The 24,773-nt window shown below is 45.4% G+C and overlaps 1 long non-coding RNA gene and 10 other non-coding genes across 15 annotated transcripts in view; all 11 read right to left on the bottom strand.

Moving 5' to 3' along the window:
* The window catches only part of LOC148146308 (uncharacterized), a 979,539-nt gene that overhangs the window by 858,366 nt on the left and 96,400 nt on the right, over nt 1–24,773 (bottom strand). The window lies entirely within an intron of this gene.
* On the bottom strand, nt 1,435–1,516 carry trnal-cag (transfer RNA leucine (anticodon CAG)). Its single transcript has one exon. It is a non-coding gene; the product is annotated as a tRNA-Leu (tRNA).
* On the bottom strand, nt 4,474–4,555 carry trnal-cag (transfer RNA leucine (anticodon CAG)). The gene has a single exon. It is a non-coding gene; the product is annotated as a tRNA-Leu (tRNA).
* On the bottom strand, nt 7,513–7,594 carry trnal-cag (transfer RNA leucine (anticodon CAG)). The gene has a single exon. It is a non-coding gene; the product is annotated as a tRNA-Leu (tRNA).
* On the bottom strand, nt 9,268–9,340 carry trnav-cac (transfer RNA valine (anticodon CAC)). Its single transcript has one exon. It is a non-coding gene; the product is annotated as a tRNA-Val (tRNA).
* Nucleotides 10,566–10,647, bottom strand: trnal-cag (transfer RNA leucine (anticodon CAG)). The gene has a single exon. It is a non-coding gene; the product is annotated as a tRNA-Leu (tRNA).
* Nucleotides 13,620–13,701, bottom strand: trnal-cag (transfer RNA leucine (anticodon CAG)). Its single transcript has one exon. It is a non-coding gene; the product is annotated as a tRNA-Leu (tRNA).
* trnae-cuc (transfer RNA glutamic acid (anticodon CUC)) lies at nt 15,383–15,455 on the bottom strand. Its single transcript has one exon. It is a non-coding gene; the product is annotated as a tRNA-Glu (tRNA).
* trnal-cag (transfer RNA leucine (anticodon CAG)) lies at nt 16,681–16,762 on the bottom strand. Its single transcript has one exon. It is a non-coding gene; the product is annotated as a tRNA-Leu (tRNA).
* Nucleotides 22,791–22,872, bottom strand: trnal-cag (transfer RNA leucine (anticodon CAG)). The gene has a single exon. It is a non-coding gene; the product is annotated as a tRNA-Leu (tRNA).
* Nucleotides 24,554–24,626, bottom strand: trnae-cuc (transfer RNA glutamic acid (anticodon CUC)). The gene has a single exon. It is a non-coding gene; the product is annotated as a tRNA-Glu (tRNA).

Genomic DNA, 24,773 nt, shown 5'->3' with positions numbered 1-24,773 from the left:
GCTTTGCACTGTAATTAAATGGAATTGCATTACATTTCACTACCAGAGCAGATTTGTTCAAGCAAATTCGAAGGCAGGTTTGCAGATGGGAAAGCATGCAAGAAAGTTCAGCTCTTGTCCATGTAAAAGGATGCAGTTGAAGAACAAAGCAGTTTCTGCCCAGTTTCGAACTGGGGACCTTTCGCGTGTGAGGCGAACGTGATGACCACTACACTACAGAAATAAGCCGGAAGCGGCAGTGCTGCGACTCAATGGCGTCCAACACTGAAAGTTGAATCCGTTCTACGTTTCACCTTTTTGTTTCCAATAGCTCGTTGTTGTCCAGCGTAATTGACATCTTGAAAACGTAAAAAAAAAAGACACGTTAAATTGATGACAAAATATAGACAAAGCTGTCGTCGATGTTTGTACCGTAGGGCGAGGTGGAATAGGCTGGGACGACTTTCCCTGCAGCGTAACAGCTGCGACATGACCTTATGGAAGGGTGGTTAACTGAGTTTTACCCAAGTTGGTGTGAGTTGAAAACTCGAGAGCATAGCTTTAAGGTGATTGGGCTGAAAGTGACAAAGGACCTGAGGCACATTTCCCACAAAGAAGGTTGTGCGTGTTTGGAATGATCTGCCAGAGGAAATGGAGGAGGCTGTTACACTCAGAAAATTGCAAAGGTAATCGGGTGAGTTTCTGGATATGATGCGTTTAGAGGGATTGGGGCCAAATGCTGGGGAACGGGACTTGTTTAATTTTGGCGATGTGGTGAGCACGGATGAGGTCCACCGAAGTATCTTTTTCCACGATGTACCCCAATTACGTCATGTTGCTTCCACCGGCTTTAAAGGATTACTTTTTAGCGGAGTTTGCCATCGCAGTCTGTGGCACAAACATTTAGTCTGTTCGACTGCTCACGGGAGAGGTAGTATTGTGAAACACTGCAGAAACGAACGACTTCCTTACTTTAGCTCCGACTGACCATACTCTGCGAAATTTTCTCAGATCCTCTGCTTAAATTTTTTGCTGCTGGAAGTTACCTCAGAAACCCTGTTAAATCGAAATGTATTGAGCGAATCGCAAAACAGAAAGCATTTAACACGGAACACAAACAAACTGGCATATCTCATGCATTTTCAGACACAGAGATGCATGAATGCTAAATGTGATACAGTCCGAGGGCATGAGTCATAAAGTAATCTCACAACTAACAACAGGGCATTTCCAAACGACTCTTTCAAAAAGCTCAACTTGCCTGGGATGGCAGAACTGCTTGCGATTTTCCGAGCGGGAGGCGAACACGATCATGACATTTTGAAATATTTGGCAGGATCCCACACCACAGGTCGTTCCCTGGGAAGCAAACCCATTTTGTTTTCAATATCAATATACAGTGGGCACCGAAACAGCATTTTAACAAGCTGCAGCGTTGGAGTTGATCAGCAGAAATGGCAGTGGTGGGATTCGAACCCACGCCCCTTTCGAGACTGGAACCTGGATCCAGCGCCTTAGACCGCTCGGCCACACTACCAGCCGGCCGCGCCTCCTCATTTTCTTGTATTTCCAATTGTGCTCCTGCATAACAACAGATGCAAAGTCACATGATAAGGGTTCCATGATTCCTCTCGGACTCGCACAGCTGCTGGGATGTCCTGTCGGACTGGCACAGCTACAATGTCAATTTCGCAGCAGATATTGATAGCCCATCAATCCAGACAAAAATCAATGGTAAACTGAGTCTATCTTCTCAGACTCTTTTCAGCTACAAATGTATCTGTGAGTGCTTGAGAATATGGGTTCGCTTATGATTTGGTCAAATAACCATGAGCTGCTTGACATTACTGCAATTTCGAATCTAGCTTTGCTAAATGATTTCACCCATTGCTCGAAACAGGACGACTTTACACGGAACACGAAACACACCGGACTACAGGGAAAATGCACAAACCTGAGCAGGCCGTAATCCACATCATACCGTGCAGCATAGTTTCAGTCACTGTGTCTGTTTTTTTTTTCAGAATAAGAGTCCCAAAGAATGTTCTCCACCCTAAACCGGAGGTAACATTACAATCCGAGAACGACAGATCACATTGTGAGAATGCTCTGACCTCGGAGCCAGTTCTAGAAGCCACTTTCCTTGCCTTTTACCTTAACCGTGCAATGTGCTGCAGAGATGTTCACACCTGGACATGAGCCACATGGATACCAACTGCGTTGGAAACCTATGTGGGAATCGACGACAAGCGACTCGATAAATTTTGTTAAATTCCATGGTGCTTTTTAAAAATGCCATTTCTGTTCACCTCAATATAAAAGCTAGTTTCTGAACATAGTAACAGAAGTCACAAGGTAATTACCTCACCGCACCCCCCACTCCGGAAGAGGTGCTAACTGCCCTTGAGTGCTTTTTGTTCTCGATGTGAAGAGCTTTCACGCCTGAGTCACCTTCACGTCTCTGGTTGCTGAGTGAATCACAAAGAAGGAATTTCACCAGAGCTGCAACTGCCTCACTTCTGCACTCGCCCTCCCCGTTTACATTTTCCTGCTCGTCAGTAATTCAAAGAAAACCAAATGGATGCGATGTCATTCTGTAGTCTCTCTGTCGATTCCTCCGTTTCAGTTCCAACATGACTTAGATCTCGGGGCGGACCTTAATACTAGCGACGCTATGAATGCGCAAGTCGAAAGGATCCTCTGAGAGTGCAATTTCTTTCATTGCTGTTGCTGATTGAATGAGCCACTAACGTGCGAATTGCTCCAAAACATGATTCAGGATATCTGGTGCCAATTCTCGCACGTTGAATCACGATTGACAGCTTCCAAATGAGGTCTTTCTGAGATGACCTTGGGGTACATTTGACAAACAGACAAGTTCAGGAATTCGTGGTGCGCTGTGACACCAGAGCATCTGCTTCTTTCCTGTCTTTGAACCGAGCCGCCTGCGCAAGGAAGGCAAATGCGGTACTGCTTTTCGTGGAAGGATCAGAAGGCGGTAACTACACTCTCCAACAGAATGGCATATGATCAGAACCAGGTTGGAGAAAAACTTAACAACGCTTTGCACTGTAATTAAATGGAATTGCATTACATTTCACTACCAGAGCAGATTTGTTCAAGCAAATTCGAAGGCAGGTTTGCAGATGGGAAAGCATGCAAGAAAGTTCAGCTCTTGTCCATGTAAAAGGATGCAGTTGAAGAACAAAGCAGTTTCTGCCCAGTTTCGAACTGGGGACCTTTCGCGTGTGAGGCGAACGTGATGACCACTACACTACAGAAATAAGCCGGAAGCGGCAGTGCTGCGACTCAATGGCGTCCAACACTGAAAGTTGAATCCGTTCTACGTTTCACCTTTTTGTTTCCAATAGCTCGTTGTTGTCCAGCGTAATTGACATCTTGAAAACGTAAAAAAAAAGACACGTTAAATTGATGACAAAATATAGACAAAGCTGTCGTCGATGTTTGTACCGTAGGGCGAGGTGGAATAGGCTGGGACGACTTTCCCTGCAGCGTAACAGCTGCGACATGACCTTATGGAAGGGTGGTTAACTGAGTTTTACCCAAGTTGGTGTGAGTTGAAAACTCGAGAGCATAACTTTAAGGTGATTGGGCTGAAAGTGACAAAGGACCTGAGGCACATTTCCCACAAAGAAGGTTGTGCGTGTTTGGAATGATCTGCCAGAGGAAGTGGAGGAGGCTATTACACTCAGAAAATTGCAAAGGTAATCGGGTGAGTTTCTGGATATGATGCGTTTAGAGGGATTGGGGCCAAATGCTGGGGAACGGGACTTGTTTAATTTTGGCGATGTGGTGAGCACGGATGAGGTCCACCGAAGTATCTTTTTCCACGATGTACCCCAATTACGTCATGTTGCTTCCACCGGCTTTAAAGGATTACTTTTTAGCGGAGTTTGCCATCGCAGTCTGTGGCACAAACATTTAGTCTGTTCGACTGCTCACGGGAGAGGTAGTATTGTGAAACACTGCAGAAACGAACGACTTCCTTACTTTAGCTCCGACTGACCATACTCTGCGAAATTTTCTCAGATCCTCTGCTGAGAATTTTTGCTGCTGGAAGTTACCTCAGAAACCCTGTTAAATCGAAATGTATTGAGCGAATCGCAAAACAGAAAGCATTTAACACGGAACACAAACAAACTGGCATATCTCATGCATTTTCAGACACAGAGATGCATGAATGCTAAATGTGATACAGTCCGAGGGCATGAGTCATAAAGTAATCTCACAACTAACAACAGGGCATTTCCAAACGACTCTTTCAAAAAGCTCAACTTGCCTGGGATGGCAGAACTGCTTGCGATTTTCCGAGCGGGAGGCGAACACGATCCTGACATTTTGAAATATTTGGCAGGATCCCACACCACAGGTCGTTCCCTGGGAAGCAAACCCATTTTGTTTTCAATATCAATATACAGTGGGCACCGAAACAGCATTTTAACAAGCTGCAGCGTTGGAGTTGATCAGCAGAAATGGCAGTGGTGGGATTCGAACCCACGCCCCTTTCGAGACTGGAACCTGGATCCAGCGCCTTAGACCGCTCGGCCACACTACCAGCCGGCCGCGCCTCCTCATTTTCTTGTATTTCCAATTGTGCTCCTGCATAACAACAGATGCAAAGTCACATGATAAGGGTTCCATGATTCCTCTCGGACTCGCACAGCTGCTGGGATGTCCTGTCGGACTGGCACAGCTACAATGTCAATTTCGCAGCAGATATTGATAGCCCATCAATCCAGACAAAAATCAATGGTAAACTGAGTCTATCTTCTCAGACTCTTTTCAGCTACAAATCTATCTGTGAGTGCTTGAGAATATGGGTTCGCTTATGATTTGGTCAAATAACCATGAGCTGCTTGACATTACTGCAATTTCGAATCTAGCTTTGCTAAATGATTTCACCCATTGCTCGAAACAGGACGACTTTACACGGAACACGAAACACACCGGACTACAGGGAAAATGCACAAACCTGAGCAGGCCGTAATCCACATCATACCGTGCAGCATAGTTTCAGTCACTGTGTCTGTTTTTTTTTTCAGAATAAGAGTCCCAAAGAATGTTCTCCACCCTAAACCGGAGGTAACATTACAATCCGAGAACGACAGATCACATTGTGAGAATGCTCTGACCTCGGAGCCAGTTCTAGAAGCCACTTTCCTTGCCTTTTACCTTAACCGTGCAATGTGCTGCAGAGATGTTCACACCTGGACATGAGCCACATGGATACCAACTGCGTTGGAAACCTATGTGGGAATCGACGACAAGCGACTCGATAAATTTTGTTAAATTCCATGGTGCTTTTTAAAAATGCCATTTCTGTTCACCTCAATATAAAAGCTAGTTTCTGAACATAGTAACAGAAGTCACAAGGTAATTACCTCACCGCACCCCCCACTCCGGAAGAGGTGCTAACTGCCCTTGAGTGCTTTTTGTTCTCGATGTGAAGAGCTTTCACGCCTGAGTCACCTTCACGCCTCTGGTTGCTGAGTGAATCACAAAGAAGGAATTTCACCAGAGCTGCAACTGCCTCACTTCTCCACTCGCCCTCCCCGTTTACATTTTCCTGCTCGTCAGTAATTTAAAGAAAACCAAATGGATGCGATGTCATTCTGTAGTCTCTCTGTCGATTCCTCCGTTTCAGTTCCAACATGACTTAGATCTCGGGGCGGACCTTAATACTAGCGACGCTATGAATGCGCAAGTCGAAAGGATCCTCTGAGAGTGCAATTTCTTTCATTGCTGTTGCTGATTGAATGAGCCACTAACGTGCGAATTGCTCCAAAACATGATTCAGGATATCTGGTGCCAATTCTCGCACGTTGAATCACGATTGACAGCTTCCAAATGAGGTCTTTCTGAGATGACCTTGGGGTACATTTGACAAACAGACAAGTTCAGGAATTCGTGGTGCGCTGTGACACCAGAGCATCTGCTTCTTTCCTGTCTTTGAACCGAGCCGCCTGCGCAAGGAAGGCAAATGCGGTACTGCTTTTCGTGGAAGGATCAGAAGGCGGTAACTACACTCTCCAACAGAATGGCATATGATCAGAACCAGGTTGGAGAAAAACTTAACAACGCTTTGCACTGTAATTAAATGGAATTGCATTACATTTCACTACCAGAGCAGATTTGTTCAAGCAAATTCGAAGGCAGGTTTGCAGATGGGAAAGCATGCAAGAAAGTTCAGCTCTTGTCCATGTAAAAGGATGCAGTTGAAGAACAAAGCAGTTTCTGCCCAGTTTCGAACTGGGGACCTTTCGCGTGTGAGGCGAACGTGATGACCACAACACTACAGAAATAAGCCGGAAGCGGCAGTGCTGCGACTCAATGGCGTCCAACACTGAAAGTTGAATCCGTTCTACGTTTCACCTTTTTGTTTCCAATAGCTCGTTGTTGTCCAGCGTAATTGACATCTTGAAAACGTAAAAAAAAAGACACGTTAAATTGATGACAAAATATAGACAAAGCAGTCGTCGATGTTTGTACCGTAGGGCGAGGTGGAATAGGCTGGGACGACTTTCCCTGCAGCGTAACAGCTGCGACATGACCTTATGGAAGGGTGGTTAACTGAGTTTTACCCAAGTTGGTGTGAGTTGAAAACTCGAGAGCATAGCTTTAAGGTGATTGGGCTGAAAGTGACAAAGGACCTGAGGCACATTTCCCACAAAGAAGGTTGTGCGTGTTTGGAATGATCTGCCAGAGGAAGTGGAGGAGGCTATTACACTCAGAAAATTGCAAAGGTAATCGGGTGAGTTTCTGGATATGATGCGTTTAGAGGGATTGGGGCCAAATGCTGGGGAACGGGACTTGTTTAATTTTGGCGATGTGGTGAGCACGGATGAGGTCCACCAAAGTATCTTTTTCCACGATGTACCCCAATTACGTCATGTTGCTTCCACCGGCTTTAAAGGATTACTTTTTAGCGGAGTTTGCCATCGCAGTCTGTGGCACAAACATTTAGTCTGTTCGACTGCTCACGGGAGAGGTAGTATTGTGAAACACTGCAGAAACGAACGACTTCCTTACTTTAGCTCCGACTGACCATACTCTGCGAAATTTTCTCAGATCCTCTGCTGAGAATTTTTGCTGCTGGAAGTTACCTCAGAAACCCTGTTAAATCGAAATGTATTGAGCGAATCGCAAAACAGAAAGCATTTAACACAGAACACAAACAAACTGGCATATCTCATGCATTTTCAGACACAGAGATGCATGAATGCTAAATGTGATACAGTCCGAGGGCATGAGTCATAAAGTAATCTCACAACTAACAACAGGGCATTTCCAAACGACTCTTTCAAAAAGCTCAACTTGCCTGGGATGGCAGAACTGCTTGCGATTTTCCGAGCGGGAGGCGAACACGATCATGACATTTTGAAATATTTGGCAGGATCCCACACCACAGGTCGTTCCCTGGGAAGCAAACCCATTTTGTTTTCAATATCAATATACAGTGGGCACCGAAACAGCATTTTAACAAGCTGCAGCGTTGGAGTTGATCAGCAGAAATGGCAGTGGTGGGATTCGAACCCACGCCCCTTTCGAGACTGGAATCTGGATCCAGCGCCTTAGACCGCTCGGCCACACTACCAGCCGGCCGCGCCTCCTCATTTTCTTGTATTTCCAATTGTGCTCCTGCATAACAACAGATGCAAAGTCACATGATAAGGGTTCCATGATTCCTCTCGGACTCGCACAGCTGCTGGGATGTCCTGTCGGACTGGCACAGCTACAATGTCAATTTCGCAGCAGATATTGATAGCCCATCAATCCAGACAAAAATCAATGGTAAACTGAGTCTATCTTCTCAGACTCTTTTCAGCTACAAATCTATCTGTGAGTGCTTGAGAATATGGGTTCGCTTATGATTTGGTCAAATAACCATGAGCTGCTTGACATTACTGCAATTTCGAATCTAGCTTTGCTAAATGATTTCACCCATTGCTCGAAACAGGACGACTTTACACGGAACACGAAACACACCGGACTACAGGGAAAATGCACAAACCTGAGCAGGCCGTAATCCACATCATACCGTGCAGCATAGTTTCAGTCACTGTGTCTGTTTTTTTTTCAGAATAAGAGTCCCAAAGAATGTTCTCCACCCTAAACCGGAGGTAACATTACAATCCGAGAACGACAGATCACATTGTGAGAATGCTCTGACCTCGGAGCCAGTTCTAGAAGCCACTTTCCTTGCCTTTTACCTTAACCGTGCAATGTGCTGCAGAGATGTTCACACCTGGACATGAGCCACATGGATACCAACTGCGTTGGAAACCTATGTGGGAATCGACGACAAGCGACTCGATAAATTTTGTTAAATTCCATGGTGCTTTTTAAAAATGCCATTTCTGTTCACCTCAATATAAAAGCTAGTTTCTGAACATAGTAACAGAAGTCACAAGGTAATTACCTCACCGCACCCCCCACTCCGGAAGAGGTGCTAACTGCCCTTGAGTGCTTTTTGTTCTCGATGTGAAGAGCTTTCACGCCTGAGTCACCTTCACGTCTCTGGTTGCTGAGTGAATCACAAAGAAGGAATTTCACCAGAGCTGCAACTGCCTCACTTCTCCACTCGCCCTCCCCGTTTACATTTTCCTGCTCGTCAGTAATTTAAAGAAAACCAAATGGATGCGATGTCATTCTGTAGCCTCTCTGTCGATTCCTCCGTTTCAGTTCCAACATGACTTAGATCTCGGGGCGGACCTTAATACTAGCGACGCTATGAATGCGCAAGTCGAAAGGTTCCTCTGAGAGTGCAATTTCTTTCATTGCTGTTGCTGATTAAATGAGCCACTAACGTGCGAATTGCTCCAAAACATGATTCAGGATATCTCGTGCCAATTCTCGCACGTTGAATCACGATTGACAGCTTCCAAATGAGTTCTTTCTGAGATGACCTTGGGGTACATTTGACAAACAGACAAGTTCAGGAATTCGTGGTGCGCTGTGACACCAGAGCATCTGCTTCTTTCCTGTCTTTGAACCGAGCCGCCTGCGCAAGGAAGGCAAATGCGGTACTGCTTTTCGTGGAAGGATCAGAAGGCGGTAACTACACTCTCCAACAGAATGGCATATGATCAGAACCAGGTTGGAGAAAAACTTAACAACGCTTTGCACTGTAATTAAATGGAATTGCATTACATTTCACTACCAGAGCAGATTTGTTCAAGCAAATTCGAAGGCAGGTTTGCAGATGGGAAAGCATGCAAGAAAGTTCAGCTCTTGTCCATGTAAAAGGATGCAGTTGAAGAACAAAGCAGTTTCTGCCCAGTTTCGAACTGGGGACCTTTCGCGTGTGAGGCGAACGTGATGACCACTACACTACAGAAACAAGCCGGAAGCGGCAGTGCTGCGACTCAATGGCGTCCAACACTGAAAGTTGAATCCGTTCTACGTTTCACCTTTTTGTTTCCAAGAGCTCGTTGTTGTCCAGCGTAATTGACATCTTGTAAACGTAAAAAAAAAGACACGTTAAATTGATGACAAAATATAGACAAAGCTGTCGGCGATGTTTGTACCGTAGGGCGAGGTGGAATAGGCTGGGACGACTTTCCCTGCAGCGTAACAGCTGCGACATGACCTTATGGAAGGGTGGTTAACTGAGTTTTACCCAAGTTGGTGTGAGTTGAAAACACGAGAGCATAGCTTTAAGGTGATTGGGCTGAAAGTGACAAAGGACCTGAGGCACATTTCCCACAAACAAGGTTGTGCGTGTTTGGAATGATCTACCAGAGGAAGTGGAGGAGGCTATTACACTCAGAAAATTGCAAAGGTAATCGGGTGAGTTTCTGGATATGATGCGTTTAGAGGGATTGGGGCCAAATGCTGGGGAACGGGACTTGTTTAATTTTGGCGATGTGGTGAGCACGGATGAGGTCCACCGAAGTATCTTTTTCCACGATGTACCCCAATTACGTCATGTTGCTTCCACCGGCTTTAAAGGATTACTTTTTAGCGGAGTTTGCCATCGCAGTCTGTGGCACAAACATTTAGTCTGTTCGACTGCTCACGGGAGAGGTAGTATTGTGAAACACTGCAGAAACGAACGACTTCCTTACTTTAGCTCCGACTGACCATACTCTGCGAAATTTTCCCAGATCCTCTGCTGAGAATTTTTGCTGCTGGAAGTTACCTCAGAAACCCTGTTAAATCGAAATGTATTGAGCGAATCGCAAAACAGAAAGCATTTCACACGGAACACAAACAAACTGGCATATCTCATGCATTTTCAGACACAGAGATGCATGAATGCTAAATGTGATACAGTCCGAGGGCATGAGTCATAAAGTAATCTCACAACTAACAACAGGGCATTTCCAAACGACTCTTTCAAAAAGCTCAACTTGCCTGGGATGGCAGAACTGCTTGCGATTTTCCGAGCGGGAGGCGAACACGATCATGACAGTAGAGACATTTTGAAATATTTGGCAGTATCCCACACCACAGGTCGTTCCCTGGGAAGCAAACCCATTTTACTTTTGTTTTCAATATCAATATACAGTGGGCACCGAAACAGCATTTTAACAAGCTGCAGCGTTGGAGTTGATCAGCAGAAATGGCAGTGGTGGGATTCGAACCCACGCCCCTTTCGAGACTGGAACCTGGATCCAGCGCCTTAGACCGCTCGGCCACACTACCAGCCGGCCGCGCCTCCTCATTTTCTTGTATTTCCAATTGTGCTCCTGCATAACAACAGATGCAAAGTCACATGATAAGGGTTCCATGATTCCTCTCGGACTCGCACAGCTGCTGGGATGTCCTGTCGGACTGGCACAGCTACAATGTCAATTTCGCAGCAGATATTGATAGCCCATCAATCCAGACAAAAATCAATGGTAAACTGAGTCTATCGTCTCAGACTCTTTTCAGCTACAAATATATCTGTGAGTGCTTGAGAATATGGGTTCGCTTATGATTTGGTCAAATAACCATGAGCTGCTTGACATTACTGCAATTTCGAATCTAGCTTTGCTAAATGATTTCACCCATTGCTCGAAACAGGACGACTTTCACGTTTACACGGAACACGAAACACACCGGACTACAGGGAAAATGCACAAACCTGAGCAGGCCGTAATCCACATCATACCGTGCAGCATAGTTTCAGTCACTGTGTCTGTTTTTTTTTTCAGAATAAGAGTCCCAAAGAATGTTCTCCACCCTAAACCGGAGGTAACATTACAATCCGAGAACGACAGATCACATTGTGAGAATGCTCTGACCTCGGAGCCAGTTCTAGAAGCCACTTTCCTTGCCTTTTACCTTAACCGTGCAATGTGCTGCAGAGATGTTCACACCTGGACATGAGCCACATGGATACCAACTGCGTTGGAAACCTTGTCGACGACAAGCGACTCGATAAATTTTGTTAAATTCCATGGTGCTTTTTAAAAATGCCATTTCTGTTCACCTCAATATAAAAGCTAGTTTCTGAACATAGTAACAGAAGTCACAAGGTAATTACCTCACCGCACCCCCCACTCCGGAAGAGGTGCTAACTGCCCTTGAGTGCTTTTTGTTCTCGATGTGAAGAGCTTTCACGCCTGAGTCACCTTCACGTCTCTGGTTGCTGAGTGAATCACAAAGAAGGAATTTCACCAGAGCTGCAACTGCCTCACTTCTCCACTCGCCCTCCCCGTTTACATTTTCCTGCTCGTCAGTAATTTAAAGAAAACCAAATGGATGCGATGTCATTCTGTAGCCTCTCTGTCGATTCCTCCGTTTCAGTTCCAACATGACTTAGATCTCGGGGCGGACCTTAATACTAGCGACGCTATGAATGCGCAAGTCGAAAGGTTCCTCTGAGAGTGCAATTTCTTTCATTGCTGTTGCTGATTAAATGAGCCACTAACGTGCGAATTGCTCCAAAACATGATTCAGGATATCTAGTGCCAATTCTCGCACGTTGAATCACGATTGACAGCTTCCAAATGAGTTCTTTCTGAGATGACCTTGGGGTACATTTGACAAACAGACAAGTTCAGGAATTCGTGGTGCGCTGTGACACCAGAGCATCTGCTTCTTTCCTGTCTTTGAACCGAGCCGCCTGCGCAAGGAAGGCAAATGCGGTACTGCTTTTCGTGGAAGGATCAGAAGGCGGTAACTACACTCTCCAACAGAATGGCATATGATCAGAACCAGGTTGGAGAAAAACTTAACAACGCTTTGCACTGTAATTAAATGGAATTGCATTACATTTCACTACCAGAGCAGATTTGTTCAAGCAAATTCGAAGGCAGGTTTGCAGATGGGAAAGCATGCAAGAAAGTTCAGCTCTTGTCCATGTAAAAGGATGCAGTTGAAGAACAAAGCAGTTTCTGCCCAGTTTCGAACTGGGGACCTTTCGCGCGTGAGGCGAGCGTGATGACCACTACACTACAGACACAAGCCGGAATCGGCAGTGCTGCGGCTCAATGGCGTCCAACACTGAATGTTGAATCCGTTCTACGTTTCACCTTTTTGTTTCCAACAGCTCGTTGTTGTTCAGCGTAATTGACATCTTTTAAACGTTAAAAAAAAGACACGTTAAATTGATGACAAAATATAGACAAAGCTGTCGTCGATGTTTATACCGTAGGGCGAGGTGGAATAGGCTGGGACGACTTTCCCTGCAGCGTAACAGCTGCGACATGACCTTATGGAAGGGTGGTTAACTGAGTTTTACCCAAGTTGGTGTGAGTTGAAAACTCGAGAGCATAGCTTTAAGGTGATTGGGCTGAAAGTGACAAAGGACCTGAGGCACATTTCCCACAAACAAGGTTGTGCGTGTTTGGAATGATCTACCAGAGGAAGTGGAGGAGGCTATTACACTCAGAAAATTGCAAAGGTAATCGGGTGAGTTTCTGGATATGATGCGTTTAGAGGGATTGGGGCCAAATGCTGGGGAACGGGACTTGTTTAATTTTGGCGATGTGGTGAGCACGGATGAGGTCCACCGAAGTATCTTTTTCCACGATGTACCCCAATTACGTCATGTTGCTTCCACCGGCTTTAAAGGATTACTTTTTAGCGGAGTTTGCCATCGCAGTCTGTGGCACAAACATTTAGTCTGTTCGACTGCTCACGGGAGAGGTAGTATTGTGAAACACTGCAGAAACGAACGACTGCCTTACTTTAGCTCCGACTGACCATACTCTGCGAAATTTTCCCAGATCCTCTGCTGAGAATTTTTGCTGCTGGAAGTTACCTCAGAAACCCTGTTAAATCGAAATGTATTGAGCGAATCGCAAAACAGAAAGCATTTAACACGGAACACAAACAAACTGGCATATCTCATGCATTTTCAGACACAGAGATGCATGAATGCTAAATGTGATACAGTCCGAGGGCATGAGTCATAAAGTCATCTCACAACTAACAACAGGGCATTTCCAAACGACTCTTTCAAAAAGCTCAACTTGCCTGGGATGGCAGAACTGTTTGCGATTTTCCGAGCGGGAGGCGAACACGATCATGACAGTAGAGACATTTTGAAATATTTGGCAGTATCCCACACCACAGGTCGTTCCCTGGGAAGCAAACCCATTTTACTTTTGTTTTCAATATCAATATACAGTGGGCACCGAAACAGCATTTTAACAAGCAGCAGCGTTGGAGTTGATCAGCAGAAATGGCAGTGGTGGGATTCGAACCCACGCCCCTTTCGAGACTGGAACCTGGATCCAGCGCCTTAGACCGCTCGGCCACACTACCAGCCGGCCGCGCCTCCTCATTTTCTTGTATTTCCAATTGTGCTCCTGCATAACAACAGATGCAAAGTCACATGATAAGGGTTCCATGATTCCTCTCGGACTCGCACAGCTGCTGGGATGTCCTGTCGGACTGGCACAGCTACAATGTCAATTTCGCAGCAGATATTGATAGCCCATCAATCCAGACAAAAATCAATGGTAAACTGAGTCTATCTTCTCAGACTCTTTTCAGCTACAAATCTATCTGTGAGTGCTTGAGAATATGGGTTCGCTTATGATTTGGTCAAATAACCATGAGCTGCTTGACATTACTGCAATTTCGAATCTCGCTTTGCTAAATGATTTCACCCATTGCTCAAAACAGGACGACTTTCACGTTTACACGGAACACGAAACACACCGGACTACAGGGAAAATGCACAAACCTGAGCAGGCCGTAATCCACATCATACCGTGCAGCATAGTTTCAGTCACTGTGTCTGTTTTTTTTTCAGAATAAGAGTCCCAAAGAATGTTCTCCACCCTAAAACCGGAGGTAACATTACAATCCGAGAACGACAGATCACATTGTGAGAATGCTCTGACCTCGGAGCCAGTTCTAGAAGCCACTTTCCTTGCCTTTTACCTTAACTGTGCAATGTGCTGCAGAGATGTTCACACCTGGACATGAGCCACATGGATACCAACTGCGTTGGAAACCTATGTGGGAATCGACGACAAGCGACTCGATAAATTTTGTTAAATTCCATGGTGCTTTTTAAAAATGCCATTTCTGTTCACCTCAATATAAAAGCTAGTTTCTGAACATAGTAACAGAAGTCACAAGGTAATTACCTCACCGCACCCCCCACTCCGGAAGAGGTGCTAACTGCCCTTGAGTGCTTTTTGTTCTCGATGTGAAGAGCTTTCACGCCTGAGTCACCTTCACGTCTCTGGTTGCTGAGTGAATCACAAAGAAGGAATTTCACCAGAGCTGCAACTGCCTCACTTCTCCACTCGCCCTCCCCGTTTACATTTTCCTGCTCGTCAGTAATTTAAAGAAAACCAAATGGATGCGATGTCATTCTGTAGTCTCTCTGTCGATTCCTCCGTTTCAGTTCCAACATGACTTAGATCTCGGGGCGGACCTTAATACTAGCGACGCTATGAATGCGCAAGTCGAAAGGATCCTCTGAGAGTGCAATTTCTTTCATTGCTGTTGCTGATTGAATGAGCCACTAACGTGCGAATTGCTCCAAAACATGATTCAGGATATCTGGTGCCAATTCTCGCACGTTGAATCACGATTGACAGCTTCCAAATGAGGTCTTTCTGAGACGACCTTGGGGTACATTTGACAAACAGACAAGTTCAGGAATTCGTGGTGCGCTGTGACACCAGAGCATCTGCTTCTTTCCTGTCTTTGAACCGAGCCGCCTGCGCAAGGAAGGCAAATGCGGTACTGCTTTTCGTGGAAGGATCAGAAGGCGGTAACTACACTCTCCAACAGAATGGCATATGATCAGAACCAGGTTGGAGAAAAACTTAACAACGCTTTGCACTGTAATTAAATGGAATTGCATTACATTTCACTACCAGAGCAGATTTGTTCAAGCAAATTCGAAGGCAGGTTTGCAGATGGGAAAGCATGCAAGAAAGTTCAGCTCTTGTCCATGTAAAAGGATGCAGTTGAAGAACAAAGCAGTTTCTGCCCAGTTTCGAACTGGGGACCTTTCGCGCGAGAGGCGAGCGTGATGACCACTACACTACAGACACAAGCCGGAATCGGCAGTGCTGCGACTCAATGGCGTCCAACACTGAACGTTGAATCCGTTCTACGTTTCACCTTTTTGTTTCCAACAGCTCGTTGTTGTCCAGCGTAATTGACATCTTTTAAACGTTAAAAAAAAGACACGTTAAATTGATGACAAAATATAGACAAAGCTGTCGTCGATGTTTATACCGTAGGGCGAGGTGGAATAGGCTGGGACGACTTTCCCTGCAGCGTAACAGCTGCGACATGACCTTATGGAAGGGTGGTTAACTGAGTTTTACCCAAGTTGGTGTGAGTTGAAAACTCGAGAGCATAGCTTTAAGGTGATTGGGCTGAAAGTGACAAAGGACCTGAGGCACATTTCCCACAAACAAGGTTGTGCGTGTTTGGAATGATCTACCAGAGGAAGTGGAGGAGGCTATTACACTCAGAAAATTGCAAAGGTAATCGGGTGAGTTTCTGGATATGATGCGTTTAGAGGGATTGGGGCCAAATGCTGGGGAACGGGACTTGTTTAATTTTGGCGATGTGGTGAGCACGGATGAGGTCCACCGAAGTATCTTTTTCCACGATGTACCCCAATTACGTCATGTTGCTTCCACCGGCTTTAAAGGATTACTTTTTAGCGGAGTTTGCCATCGCAGTCTGTGGCACAAACATTTAGTCTGTTCGACTGCTCACGGGAGAGGTAGTATTGTGAAACACTGCAGAAACGAACGACTGCCTTACTTTAGCTCCGACTGACCATACTCTGCGAAATTTTCCCAGATCCTCTGCTGAGAATTTTTGCTGCTGGAAGTTACCTCAGAAACCCTGTTAAATCGAAATGTATTGAGCGAATCGCAAAACAGAAAGCATTTAACACGGAACACAAACAAACTGGCATATCTCATGCATTTTCAGACACAGAGATGCATGAATGCTAAATGTGATACAGTCCGAGGGCATGAGTCATAAAGTCATCTCACAACTAACAACAGGGCATTTCCAAACGACTCTTTCAAAAAGCTCAACTTGCCTGGGATGGCAGAACTGTTTGCGATTTTCCGAGCGGGAGGCGAACACGATCATGACAGTAGAGACATTTTGAAATATTTGGCAGTATCCCACACCACAGGTCGTTCCCTGGGAAGCAAACCCATTTTACTTTTGTTTTCAATATCAATATACAGTGGGCACCGAAACAGCATTTTAACAAGCAGCAGCGTTGGAGTTGATCAGCAGAAATGGCAGTGGTGGGATTCGAACCCACGCCCCTTTCGAGACTGGAACCTGGATCCAGCGCCTTAGACCGCTCGGCCACACTACCAGCCGGCCGCGCCTCCTCATTTTCTTGTATTTCCAATTGTGCTCCTGCATAACAACAGATGCAAAGTCACATGATAAGGGTTCCATGATTCCTCTCGGACTCGCACAGCTGCTGGGATGTCCTGTCGGACTGGCACAGCTACAATGTCAATTTCGCAGCAGATATTGATAGCCCATCAATCCAGACAAAAATCAATGGTAAACTGAGTCTATCTTCTCAGACTCTTTTCAGCTACAAATCTATCTGTGAGTGCTTGAGAATATGGGTTCGCTTATGATTTGGTCAAATAACCATGAGCTGCTTGACATTACTGCAATTTCGAATCTCGCTTTGCTAAATGATTTCACCCATTGCTCAAAACAGGACGACTTTCACGTTTACACGGAACACGAAACACACCGGACTACAGGGAAAATGCACAAACCTGAGCAGGCCGTAATCCACATCATACCGTGCAGCATAGTTTCAGTCACTGTGTCTGTTTTTTTTTTCAGAATAAGAGTCCCAAAGAATGTTCTCCACCCTAAAACCGGAGGTAACATTACAATCCGAGAACGACAGATCACATTGTGAGAATGCTCTGACCTCGGAGCCAGTTCTAGAAGCCACTTTCCTTGCCTTTTACCTTAACTGTGCAATGTGCTGCAGAGATGTTCACACCTGGACATGAGCCACATGGATACCAACTGCGTTGGAAACCTATGTGGGAATCGACGACAAGCGACTCGATAAATTTTGTTAAATTCCATGGTGCTTTTTAAAAATGCCATTTCTGTTCACCTCAATATAAAAGCTAGTTTCTGAACATAGTAACAGAAGTCACAAGGTAATTACCTCACCGCACCCCCCACTCCGGAAGAGGTGCTAACTGCCCTTGAGTGCTTTTTGTTCTCGATGTGAAGAGCTTTCACGCCTGAGTCACCTTCACGTCTCTGGTTGCTGAGTGAATCACAAAGAAGGAATTTCACCAGAGCTGCAACTGCCTCACTTCTCCACTCGCCCTCCCCGTTTACATTTTCCTGCTCGTCAGTAATTTAAAGAAAACCAAATGGATGCGATGTCATTCTGTAGTCTCTCTGTCGATTCCTCCGTTTCAGTTCCAACATGACTTAGATCTCGGGGCGGACCTTAATACTAGCGACGCTATGAATGCGCAAGTCGAAAGGATCCTCTGAGAGTGCAATTTCTTTCATTGCTGTTGCTGATTGAATGAGCCACTAACGTGCGAATTGCTCCAAAACATGATTCAGGATATCTGGTGCCAATTCTCGCACGTTGAATCACGATTGACAGCTTCCAAATGAGGTCTTTCTGAGACGACCTTGGGGTACATTTGACAAACAGACAAGTTCAGGAATTCGTGGTGCGCTGTGACACCAGAGCATCTGCTTCTTTCCTGTCTTTGAACCGAGCCGCCTGCGCAAGGAAGGCAAATGCGGTACTGCTTTTCGTGGAAGGATCAGAAGGCGGTAACTACACTCTCCAACAGAATGGCATATGATCAGAACCAGGTTGGAGAAAAACTTAACAACGCTTTGCACTGTAATTAAATGGAATTGCATTACATTTCACTACCAGAGCAGATTTGTTCAAGCAAATTCGAAGGCAGGTTTGCAGATGGGAAAGCATGCAAGAAAGTTCAGCTCTTGTCCATGTAAAAGGATGCAGTTGAAGAACAAAGCAGTTTCTGCCCAGTTTCGAACTGGGAACCTTTCGCGCGTGAGGCGAGCGTGATGACCACTACACTACAGACACAAGCCGGAATCGGCAGTGCTGCGACTCAATGGCGTCCAACACTGAATGTTGAATCCGTTCTACGTTTCACCTTTTTGTTTCCAACAGCTCGTTGTTGTCCAGCGTAATTGACATCTTTTAAACGTTAAAAAAAAGACACGTTAAATTGATGACAAAATATAGACAAAGCTGTCGTCGATGTTTATACCGTAGGGCGAGGTGGAATAGGCTGGGACGACTTTCCCTGCAGCGTAACAGCTGCGACATGACCTTATGGAAGGGTGGTTAACTGAGTTTTACCCAAGTTGGTGTGAGTTGAAAACTCGAGAGCATAGCTTTAAGGTGATTGGGCTGAAAGTGACAAAGGACCTGAGGCACATTTCCCACAAACAAGGTTGTGCGTGTTTGGAATGATCTACCAGAGGAAGTGGAGGAGGCTATTACACTCAGAAAATTGCAAAGGTAATCGGGTGAGTTTCTGGATATGATGCGTTTAGAGGGATTGGGGCCAAATGCTGGGGAACGGGACTTGTTTAATTTTGGCGATGTGGTGAGCACGGATGAGGTCCACCGAAGTATCTTTTTCCACGATGTTCCCCAATTACGTCATGCTGCTTCCACCGGCTTTAAAGGATTGCTTTTTAGCGGAGTTTGCCATCGCAGTCTGTGGCACAAACATTTAGTCTGTTCGACTGCTCACGGGAGAGGTAGTATTGTGAAACACTGCAGAAACGAACGACTTCCTTACTTTAGCTCCGACTGACCATACTCTGCGAAATTTTCCCAGATCCTCTGCTGAGAATTTTTGCTGCTGGAAGTTACCTCAGAAACCCTGTTAAATCGAAATGTATTGAGCGAATCGCAAAACAGAAAGCATTTCACACGGAACACAAACAAACTGGCATATCTCATGCATTTTCAGACACAGAGATGCATGAATGCTAAATGTGATACAGTCCGAGGGCATGAGTCATAAAGTAATCTCACAACTAACAACAGGGCATTTCCAAACGACTCTTTCAAAAAGCTCAACTTGCCTGGGATGGCAGAACTGCTTGCGATTTTCCGAGCGGGAGGCGAACACGATCATGACAGTAGAGACATTTTGAAATATTTGGCAGTATCCCACACCACAGGTCGTTCCCTGGGAAGCAAACCCATTTTGTTTTCAATATCAATATACAGTGGGCACCGAAACAGCATTTTAACAAGCTGCAGCGTTGGAGTTGATCAGCAGAAATGGCAGTGGTGGGATTCAAACCCACGCCCCTTTCGAGACTGGAACCTGGATCCAGCGCCTTAGACCGCTCGGCCACACTACCAGCCGGCCGCGCCTCCTCATTTTCTTGTATTTCCAATTGTGCTCCTGCATAACAACAGATGCAAAGTCACATGATAAGGGTTCCATGATTCCTCTCGGACTCGCACAGCTGCTGGGATGTCCTGTCGGACTGGCACAGCTACAATGTCAATTTCGCAGCAGATATTGATAGCCCATCAATCCAGACAAAAATCAATGGTAAACTGAGTCTATCGTCTCAGACTCTTTTCAGCTACAAATATATCTGTGAGTGCTTGAGAATATGGGTTCGCTTATGATTTGGTCAAATAACCATGAGCTGCTTGACATTACTGCAATTTCGAATCTAGCTTTGCTAAATGATTTCACCCATTGCTCGAAACAGGACGACTTTCACGTTTACACGGAACACGAAACACACCGGACTACAGGGAAAATGCACAAACCTGAGCAGGCCGTAATCCACATCATACCGTGCAGCATAGTTTCAGTCACTGTGTCTGTTTTTTTTTTCAGAATAAGAGTCCCAAAGAATGTTCTCCACCCTAAACCGGAGGTAACATTACAATCCGAGAACGACAGATCACATTGTGAGAATGCTCTGACCTCGGAGCCAGTTCTAGAAGCCACTTTCCTTGCCTTTTACCTTAACCGTGCAATGTGCTGCAGAGATGTTCACACCTGGACATGAGCCACATGGATACCAACTGCGTTGGAAACCTTGTCGACGACAAGCGACTCGATAAATTTTGTTAAATTCCATGGTGCTTTTTAAAAATGCCATTTCTGTTCACCTCAATATAAAAGCTAGTTTCTGAACATAGTAACAGAAGTCACAAGGTAATTACCTCACCGCACCCCCCACTCCGGAAGAGGTGCTAACTGCCCTTGAGTGCTTTTTGTTCTCGATGTGAAGAGCTTTCACGCCTGAGTCACCTTCACGTCTCTGGTTGCTGAGTGAATCACAAAGAAGGAATTTCACCAGAGCTGCAACTGCCTCACTTCTCCACTCGCCCTCCCCGTTTACATTTTCCTGCTCGTCAGTAATTTAAAGAAAACCAAATGGATGCGATGTCATTCTGTAGCCTCTCTGTCGATTCCTCCGTTTCAGTTCCAACATGACTTAGATCTCGGGGCGGACCTTAATACTAGCGACGCTATGAATGCGCAAGTCGAAAGGTTCCTCTGAGAGTGCAATTTCTTTCATTGCTGTTGCTGATTAAATGAGCCACTAACGTGCGAATTGCTCCAAAACATGATTCAGGATATCTAGTGCCAATTCTCGCACGTTGAATCACGATTGACAGCTTCCAAATGAGTTCTTTCTGAGATGACCTTGGGGTACATTTGACAAACAGACAAGTTCAGGAATTCGTGGTGCGCTGTGACACCAGAGCATCTGCTTCTTTCCTGTCTTTGAACCGAGCCGCCTGCGCAAGGAAGGCAAATGCGGTACTGCTTTTCGTGGAAGGATCAGAAGGCGGTAACTACACTCTCCAACAGAATGGCATATGATCAGAACCAGGTTGGAGAAAAACTTAACAACGCTTTGCACTGTAATTAAATGGAATTGCATTACATTTCACTACCAGAGCAGATTTGTTCAAGCAAATTCGAAGGCAGGTTTGCAGATGGGAAAGCATGCAAGAAAGTTCAGCTCTTGTCCATGTAAAAGGATGCAGTTGAAGAACAAAGCAGTTTCTGCCCAGTTTCGAACTGGGGACCTTTCGCGCGTGAGGCGAGCGTGATGACCACTACACTACAGACACAAGCCGGAATCGGCAGTGCTGCGGCTCAATGGCGTCCAACACTGAATGTTGAATCCGTTCTACGTTTCACCTTTTTGTTTCCAACAGCTCGTTGTTGTTCAGCGTAATTGACATCTTTTAAACGTTAAAAAAAAGACACGTTAAATTGATGACAAAATATAGACAAAGCTGTCGTCGATGTTTATACCGTAGGGCGAGGTGGAATAGGCTGGGACGACTTTCCCTGCAGCGTAACAGCTGCGACATGACCTTATGGAAGGGTGGTTAACTGAGTTTTACCCAAGTTGGTGTGAGTTGAAAACTCGAGAGCATAGCTTTAAGGTGATTGGGCTGAAAGTGACAAAGGACCTGAGGCACATTTCCCACAAACAAGGTTGTGCGTGTTTGGAATGATCTACCAGAGGAAGTGGAGGAGGCTATTACACTCAGAAAATTGCAAAGGTAATCGGGTGAGTTTCTGGATATGATGCGTTTAGAGGGATTGGGGCCAAATGCTGGGGAACGGGACTTGTTTAATTTTGGCGATGTGGTGAGCACGGATGAGGTCCACCGAAGTATCTTTTTCCACGATGTACCCCAATTACGTCATGTTGCTTCCACCGGCTTTAAAGGATTACTTTTTAGCGGAGTTTGCCATCGCAGTCTGTGGCACAAACATTTAGTCTGTTCGACTGCTCACGGGAGAGGTAGTATTGTGAAACACTGCAGAAACGAACGACTGCCTTACTTTAGCTCCGACTGACCATACTCTGCGAAATTTTCCCAGATCCTCTGCTGAGAATTTTTGCTGCTGGAAGTTACCTCAGAAACCCTGTTAAATCGAAATGTATTGAGCGAATCGCAAAACAGAAAGCATTTAACACGGAACACAAACAAACTGGCATATCTCATGCATTTTCAGACACAGAGATGCATGAATGCTAAATGTGATACAGTCCGAGGGCATGAGTCATAAAGTCATCTCACAACTAACAACAGGGCATTTCCAAACGACTCTTTCAAAAAGCTCAACTTGCCTGGGATGGCAGAACTGTTTGCGATTTTCCGAGCGGGAGGCGAACACGATCATGACAGTAGAGACATTTTGAAATATTTGGCAGTATCCCACACCACAGGTCGTTCCCTGGGAAGCAAACCCATTTTACTTTTGTTTTCAATATCAATATACAGTGGGCACCGAAACAGCATTTTAACAAGCAGCAGCGTTGGAGTTGATCAGCAGAAATGGCAGTGGTGGGATTCGAACCCACGCCCCTTTCGAGACTGGAACCTGGATCCAGCGCCTTAGACCGCTCGGCCACACTACCAGCCGGCCGCGCCTCCTCATTTTCTTGTATTTCCAATTGTGCTCCTGCATAACAACAGATGCAAAGTCACATGATAAGGGTTCCATGATTCCTCTCGGACTCGCACAGCTGCTGGGATGTCCTGTCGGACTGGCACAGCTACAATGTCAATTTCGCAGCAGATATTGATAGCCCATCAATCCAGACAAAAATCAATGGTAAACTGAGTCTATCTTCTCAGACTCTTTTCAGCTACAAATCTATCTGTGAGTGCTTGAGAATATGGGTTCGCTTATGATTTGGTCAAATAACCATGAGCTGCTTGACATTACTGCAATTTCGAATCTCGCTTTGCTAAATGATTTCACCCATTGCTCAAAACAGGACGACTTTCACGTTTACACGGAACACGAAACACACCGGACTACAGGGAAAATGCACAAACCTGAGCAGGCCGTAATCCACATCATACCGTGCAGCATAGTTTCAGTCACTGTGTCTGTTTTTTTTTCAGAATAAGAGTCCCAAAGAATGTTCTCCACCCTAAAACCGGAGGTAACATTACAATCCGAGAACGACAGATCACATTGTGAGAATGCTCTGACCTCGGAGCCAGTTCTAGAAGCCACTTTCCTTGCCTTTTACCTTAACTGTGCAATGTGCTGCAGAGATGTTCACACCTGGACATGAGCCACATGGATACCAACTGCGTTGGAAACCTATGTGGGAATCGACGACAAGCGACTCGATAAATTTTGTTAAATTCCATGGTGCTTTTTAAAAATGCCATTTCTGTTCACCTCAATATAAAAGCTAGTTTCTGAACATAGTAACAGAAGTCACAAGGTAATTACCTCACCGCACCCCCCACTCCGGAAGAGGTGCTAACTGCCCTTGAGTGCTTTTTGTTCTCGATGTGAAGAGCTTTCACGCCTGAGTCACCTTCACGTCTCTGGTTGCTGAGTGAATCACAAAGAAGGAATTTCACCAGAGCTGCAACTGCCTCACTTCTCCACTCGCCCTCCCCGTTTACATTTTCCTGCTCGTCAGTAATTTAAAGAAAACCAAATGGATGCGATGTCATTCTGTAGTCTCTCTGTCGATTCCTCCGTTTCAGTTCCAACATGACTTAGATCTCGGGGCGGACCTTAATACTAGCGACGCTATGAATGCGCAAGTCGAAAGGATCCTCTGAGAGTGCAATTTCTTTCATTGCTGTTGCTGATTGAATGAGCCACTAACGTGCGAATTGCTCCAAAACATGATTCAGGATATCTGGTGCCAATTCTCGCACGTTGAATCACGATTGACAGCTTCCAAATGAGGTCTTTCTGAGACGACCTTGGGGTACATTTGACAAACAGACAAGTTCAGGAATTCGTGGTGCGCTGTGACACCAGAGCATCTGCTTCTTTCCTGTCTTTGAACCGAGCCGCCTGCGCAAGGAAGGCAAATGCGGTACTGCTTTTCGTGGAAGGATCAGAAGGCGGTAACTACACTCTCCAACAGAATGGCATATGATCAGAACCAGGTTGGAGAAAAACTTAACAACGCTTTGCACTGTAATTAAATGGAATTGCATTACATTTCACTACCAGAGCAGATTTGTTCAAGCAAATTCGAAGGCAGGTTTGCAGATGGGAAAGCATGCAAGAAAGTTCAGCTCTTGTCCATGTAAAAGGATGCAGTTGAAGAACAAAGCAGTTTCTGCCCAGTTTCGAACTGGGGACCTTTCGCGCGAGAGGCGAGCGTGATGACCACTACACTACAGACACAAGCCGGAATCGGCAGTGCTGCGACTCAATGGCGTCCAACACTGAACGTTGAATCCGTTCTACGTTTCACCTTTTTGTTTCCAACAGCTCGTTGTTGTCCAGCGTAATTGACATCTTTTAAACGTTAAAAAAAAGACACGTTAAATT

This window comes from Chiloscyllium plagiosum, unplaced genomic scaffold, assembly GCF_037043375.1.
Source record: "Chiloscyllium plagiosum isolate Xiang-an unplaced genomic scaffold, Cpla_swu_hap1 HiC_scaffold_21, whole genome shotgun sequence".
NCBI lineage: Eukaryota > Metazoa > Chordata > Chondrichthyes > Orectolobiformes > Hemiscylliidae > Chiloscyllium > Chiloscyllium plagiosum.
The sequence above is the reverse complement of the archived record's forward strand: the minus strand, read 5'-3'. Positions and strand labels throughout refer to the sequence as shown.